This window comes from Scomber japonicus, chromosome 7, assembly GCF_027409825.1.
Source record: "Scomber japonicus isolate fScoJap1 chromosome 7, fScoJap1.pri, whole genome shotgun sequence".
Lineage (NCBI taxonomy): Eukaryota > Metazoa > Chordata > Actinopteri > Scombriformes > Scombridae > Scomber > Scomber japonicus.
Window position 1 is genome coordinate 33,738,064 of NC_070584.1, and position 6,845 is coordinate 33,744,908.

Genomic DNA, 6,845 nt, shown 5'->3' on the forward strand with positions numbered 1-6,845 from the left:
GGAATGAATGGAAAGGAAAGAAGGAAAAACGGGGAAGGAGGAAGGAAAGAAGGAAGGAAAGAAAGAAAGAGAGAAGGAGGGAGTGAGGAAGGATAGATGGAAGGGAGGAAGGAAAGAAAGAGAGAAGGAGGGAGGGAGGAAGGAATGAAAGGAAAGGAAAGAAAGAGAGAAGGAGGGAGGAAGGAAGGCTAGAAGCAAGGAAAAATGGGGAAGGAGGAAGGAAAGAAGGAAGGGAAGAAAGAGAGAGGAAGGAAAAAAGGACAGAAGGAAGGAAGGAATGAAAGGAAAGGAAAGAAGGAGGGAGGGAGATAGGGGGAGGAAAGAAAGAGAGAAGGAGGGAGGGAGGGAGGGAGGAATGAAAGGAAAGGAAAGAAGGAGGGAGGGAAGAAGGAAGGGAAGAAAGAGAGAGGAAGGAAAAAAGGACAGAAGGAAGGAAGGAAGGAAGGAAGGAAGGAAGGAAGGAAGGAAGTAAAGAAGGAACAGTCAAAACAGACGGGTCAATTTGACCCGGGAGGACGACACTTTTTTGACATTTTGTGACTTTTTGCAGCTCAGCAACCGTTTTAATGAGCGTCACACTGTCAACAGAGAGAATATGTTCATTTCTTCATCATCATCATCATCATCATCATTTTAGTAGTTTATAACACAGATTATATATATATGCACATATTAACAGCTTGTTGTTCATTTATCTTTATTTCCTGCAGTGTCCTTCCTTCCTTCCTTCCTTCCTTCCTTCCTTCCTTCCTTCCTTCCTCAGATCTAAGTTCAGCTGTTAGGGTAAATGTTCCCTCCTTCTGTCCTTTCTTCCTTCCTTCATCTGTCCTTCCTTTCTTTCTTCTTTCATCTGTCCTTCCTTTCTTTCTTCCTTCATCTGTCCTTCCTTCCTCCCTCCCTCCCTTCCTTCCTTCCTTCCTCCCTCGTTTCCATCCTTCTTCCTTTCCTTCTTTCTTCCTCCTTTCCTTCCCTTCCTCCCTCCTTTCCTTCCTTCCTCCCTCCTTTCCTTCCTTCTTCCCTCCTTTCCTTCCTTCCTTCCTTCCTTCCTCCCTCGTTTCCATCCTTCTTCCTTTCCTTCTTTCTTCCTCCTTTCCTTCCCTTCCTCCCTCCTTTCCTTCCTTCCTCCCTCCTTTCCTTCCTTCTTCCCTCCTTTCCTTCCTTCCTTCCTTCCTTCCTCCCTCGTTTCCATCCTTCTTCCTTTCCTTCTTTCTTCCTCCTTTCCTTCCCTTCCTCCCTCCTTTCCTTCCTTCCTCCCTCCTTTCCTTCCTTCCTCCCTCCTTTCCTTCCTTCCTTCCTTCCTTCCTTTCTTACTTTAGGTGCAAATGACATAACTAGTAAGGTCTGTTTAAGGGTTAAATCTTAAATAAGAAGCTGTTGAAAAGTTTTCAGGGACTAAATGATGCTCTTTGATTTCTTCTACATATAAACTACTTCTGATATATTGTTTCATATCTGTGATGAAGTTAATCCTGATCTGGACGTTTATTGGATGTAATGTAAATTAAATGAATGTAAGATTAAAGCAGGACTGACTTTTATTATCATCATCATCATCATCGTCATCATTTAAGATTTAAGAGCTTTATTTGACCCTGAGGTGCAAATGATTCATTTTCTAAGACTCTATAAAAACCTACTTTAACCCTCCTGTTGTCCTCAAGTCAAGGAAGGAATGGAGGAAGAAGGAAGGAAAGGAGGGAGGAATGAAGGAAGAAGGAAGGAAAGGAGGGAAGAAGGAAGGGAGGAAAGGAGGGAGGAACGAAGGAAGAAGGAAGGAAAGGAAGGAGGAAGGAAGGGAGGAAAGGAAAGAAGGAAGGGAGGAAGAAGGAAGAAAGGGAGGAAGAAGGAAGGAAGGGAGGAAGAAGGAAGAAAAGGAGGGAGGAAGGAAAGGAGGAAAGGAAGGAAGGAAGAAGGATGGAGGAAATAAGGAAGGTAGGAGAAAGGGAGGAAAGAAGGAAGGGAGAAAGGTAGGGGGGAGAAATGAAAGAGAAGGAAGGAGGGAGGAAAGGGAAGGAGGAAAGGAAAGAAGGAGGGAGGGAGGAAGGAAAGAAGGAGAGAAGGAGGGAGGGAGGAAGGACAGATGGAAGGAAGGAAGGAAGGAAGGAAGGAAGGAAGGAAGGAAGGAAGGAACGAGGTCAGTTTGACCCGGGAGGACGAGACGAAGGTTAAGTCACATTATTACTTAGATGTAGTTTCATATCTACACAAAAATAAGTTACCTTCTGTGTAAAGGTGAATTCTGATATTCATGAGTGTCACTTTATTTAAATGTGACTGTTGTTTGGTGAATTATAAAATATAAAGGATATAAAAGTGTTTCTCTACCAGAATGAATTATTCCTGGCAGCATAAATAAACATCATCTATACTATTATTATATGAATATGATATTTAACCCTCCTGTTGTCCTTGAGTCAAGGAAGGAAGGGAGGGAGGAAGAAGGAAAGGAGGGAGGAAGGAGGGAAGGAAGAATGAAGGAAAGGAGGGAGGAAGGAAGGAAAGGACGAAGGAAGGAGCAAGGGAGGAAGAAGGAAAGGAGGGAGGAAGGAGGGAAAGAAGAATGAAGGAAAGGAGGGAGGAAGGAAGGAAAGGACGAAGGAAGGAGCGAGGGAGGAAGAAAGGAAAGGAGGGAAGGAAAGGAGGGAGGAAGGAGGGAAGGAAGAATGAAGGAAAGGAGGGAGGGAGGAAGGAGAGAAGGAGGGAAGGAAGGAAAGGAGGGAGGGAGGAAGGAAAGAAGGGAAGGAAAGAAGGAAGGAAAGGAGGGAGGAAAGAAGGAAGGAAAGGAGGGAAGGAAGAATGAAGGAAAGGAGGGAGGGAGGAAGGAGAGAAGGAGGGAAGGAAGGAAAGGAGGGAGGGAGGAAACAGTCAAAACGGACGGGGTCAATTTGACCCGGGAGGACGACATGGGGGTTAAAGTAAAGTATGATTCTTATGTTTAAGGGATCTTATCTGGCACTTTAATTTTAATATAACACTTTAATTGTTCTTATGTGTTTAAAGTTAAAGTTAAAGTATGTTTAATTATTTATTCTATATTTATTTCTCTTTGACCCTGAAGAAGATAATTTCCTCTGTATGTATTAAATAGATATGGTTGGATAAATAAATAAACTTAAAACTTGAATTAATGAACTTATGATGTAAGTATTTGTAAAACCAGAATGAAACCAGGTTGTTTTTTAACTTCATGAACTTTGATTTAACCCTCCTGTTGTTCTTGAGTCAAGGAAGGAAGGGAGGGAGGGAGAAGGAAGGAAGGAAGGGAGGGAGGAAGGAGGGAGGAAGGAGTGAAGGAAGGAAAGGAGGGAAGGAAAGAAAGAAAGAGAGAAGGAGGGAAGGAAAGGAGGGAGGAAGGAAAGAAGGGAAGGAAGGAAAGGACGGAAAGACGAAGGAAAGGAGGGAGGGAGGAAATAAAGAGAGAAGGAGGGAGGGAGGAAGGAAGAAGGAAAGGAGGGAAGAAAGAAGGAAGGAAAGGAGGGAGAGAGGGAGGAAGGAAGAAGGAAAGGAGGGAGGAAAGAAGGAAGCAAAGGAGGGAGGAATGAGGGAAGGAAGGAAAGGAGAGAGGAAAGAAGAAAGGAGGGAGGAAGGAAAGGAGAGAGGAAAGAAGAAAGGAGGGAGGAAGGAAAGGAGAGAGGAAAGAAGAAAGGAGGGAGGAAAGAAAGAAAGAGAGAAGGAGGGAAGGAAAGGAGGGAGGAAGGAAAGAAGGGAAGGAAGGAAAGGACGGAAAGAGGAAGGAAAGGAGGGAGGGAGGAAATAAAGAGAGAAGGAGGGAGGGAGGAAGGAAGAAGGAAAGGAGGGAAGAAAGAAGGAAGGAAAGGAGGGAGAGAGGGAGGAAGGAAGAAGGAAAGGAGGGAGGAAAGAAGGAAGGAAAGGAGGGAGGAATGAGGGAAGGAAGGAAAGGAGAGAGGAAAGAAGAAAGGAGGGAGGAAGGAAAGGAGAGAGGAAAGAAGAAAGGAGGGAGGAAAGAAAGAAAGAGAAGGAAGGAAGGAAAGGAGGGAGGAAGGAAAGAAGGGAAGGAAGGAAAGGACGGAAAGAGGAAGGAAAGGAGGGAGGGAGGAAATAAAGAGAGAAGGAGGGAGGGAGGAAGGAAGAAGGAAAGGAGGGAGAGAGGGAGGAAGGAAGAAGGAAAGGAGGGAGGAAAGAAGGAAGGAAAGGAGGGAGGAAGGAAGGAAGAAGAAGAATGAACAGTGAAAACGAACGGGGTCAATTTGACCCGGGAGGACGACACAAGGGTTAAAGTGACTGTAAGTTGAGTTTTTATGATCTCGTGCTTTAAGTCTGACGTTCATCTAAAACTGGGCTTACTGTGTTTTTCAGGGGATTGAAAGCGTAAAACAGACTATTTAATGTTTATTCATGTACTGCAGAGAGGAGGAGGAAGAGGAGGAGGAGGAGGAGGAAGAGGAGGAGGAAGAGGAGGAAGTGAGCGTATAAGAGGAGGAGAATATAAAAGAGCTATTTGATCTGTACCAACATGGAAACATCCTGAAATCACTCATGCATAATACAACAGGAGAAGAAGGATGAGGAGGAAGAGGAGGAGGAGAAGAAGGTAGAGGAGGAAGAGGAGGAGGAGGAGGAAAAAGAAGAGGAGGAGGAAGAGGAGGAGGAGGGGGAGGAGGAGGAAGATGAGGAGGGGGATGAGGAGGGGGAGGAGGAATAGGAGGAGGAAGAGGAGAAGGAGGGGAAGAAGAAGGAAGAAGAGGAGGAGGAGAAGAAGAGGAGGAGGAGGAGGGGGGAAGAGGAGGAGAAATCACTCATGCATAATACAACAGGAGAAAGGAGGATGAGGAGGAAGAGGAGGATGAGAAGAAGGTAGAGGAGGAAGAAGAGGAGGAGGAGGAAAAAGAAGAGGAGGAGGAAGAGGAGGAGGAGGAGGAGGAGGAGGAAGAAGGAGGAGGAAGAGGAGGAGGAGAAGAAGAAGGAGGAGGAAGAGGAGGGGGAGGAGGAATAGAAGGAGGAGGAGGGGAAGAAGGTGGAGGAGGAAGAGGAGGAGAAGAAGAAGGAGGATGAGGAGAAATCATTCATGCATAATGCAACAGGAGGAGGAGAAGAAGAAAAGAAGAAGGTGGAGGAAGAGGAGGATGAGATGAAGGTGGAGGAGGAAGAGGAGGAGAAGAAGGAGGAGGAGGAGGATAAGGAGGATAAGAAGAAGGAGAAGGAGAGGAGGAGGAAGAGGAGATGCAATCACTCATGCATAACAACAGGAGGAAGAGGAGGAGGAGGAAGAGGAGGAGAAGGAGAAGAAGGAGGAGGAGGAGGAGGAGGAGAAATCACTCATGCATAACACAACAGGAATATTTATTGAAGTGTTCGGGAACATTTGTGATGTCTCGTCTTTAATATGAGTGAATCCTCTCAGAGAGTCTCACACAGGAAGTGAAACATTCATACTTCCTGTCCTGCTCTCCAGTGTGACACACACCTGATGGTTGCTGAGCTTCACCGAGTCTCGTTATAAAAGCTTTAACTCACAGCAGCAGACAGAAAACATGAATATCGGTTCATTATGAGATTAATAAAGCAGTGATTGTGTTTCTATAATCATCATTTTACATTCACAACAAAAGAAAGGCTCCTTCATGCTGCTCAACATGCAAAGACACACACACACTCACACACACACACACACACACACACACACACACACACACACACATATACACAGACACACACACACAAACACACACACACACAGAGAGAGACACACACATACAGACACACACACACACACACACACACACACAAACAGAGAGAGAGAGACACACACACACACACACACACACACACACACACACACACACACACACACACACACACACACACACACACACACACATATACACACATATATAATCTAACAGAACATAAAGCATGATGTCATCATTTCTGTCACTAAATAGAAAAAAATAAGCAAATTAATAAAATTGTGCAAAAATCACATTTTACTTCACTAAAAGAATTTTTTTTAAATATTATATTTTTGCAGCTTTTTCCAAAAAACTGGTTCATCATGTGACGAGTGAGTGTTGTTCCCAAAATGAGATAAATACATGTGCTAGTTACAAAATGAATTAAAAAAAAGAAAATGTGTAAATGTGGGAATGTTATGTTTTTTTCTCCAAACAAACTTTAAACTGTTTCCTGTTTAATAGTTTGATGTTCACACAGGAAACACATGCAGCCTCTTAACAAGACAGGAAGTGATGTCACGTACCCAAAATACCCAAAATAAAATACTTAATGTTCTTGTACCATTTTAATTTAATAATAGTTGTGATTCTGGTCTCTTATCAAAGGAAACTGTCAGAAAGTCGAGTTTACTATCAAAAAGTCAGAATTATACTGAACTCACTTATAGAGACACAATATGGTAAAGATATAAGATTTTTAAGCCTTTCATTGGTTTCTCTGCTTTCTTCTGACAGAATATGCAACCAGGACTTTAAAAAGTTACACAGACTGTGTTCAAAAAATGTAGATTTTGTGAAATTTCAGTAAGAAATAAATTGGATATCATCCCAAAAAAGTAAAATAAAATCTATATATTGTCAATTCTGAGTAAGAATTTAATTGATATGATCCATAAAAAGGAAAAAAAAAAATTTTTTGGTCAAATTTGGGTAAGAATTTAATTTGATATCATCACAAAAATGTTGTCAAATTTAAGTGAAGATTTAACTGAATATAATCCCTAAAAAAGTAAAAAAAATTGAGAAAGAATTTAACTGGTATCATCCCAAAATAAAAGGTTAAAGAAGCCAGTATTGGGGGTGCAGCTTGTTAAAGAGGGGGGGGGGGGGCTGGGGGTTTAAAAACATGACACAAACATTTCTTCATCAGTG

At 43.0% G+C, this 6,845-nt stretch overlaps 1 protein-coding gene across 1 annotated transcript in view; it reads right to left on the minus strand.

The window, feature by feature from the left end:
• The window catches only part of pde4dip (phosphodiesterase 4D interacting protein), a 53,465-nt gene that overhangs the window by 29,978 nt on the left and 16,642 nt on the right, over positions 1–6,845 (minus strand). The window lies entirely within an intron of this gene.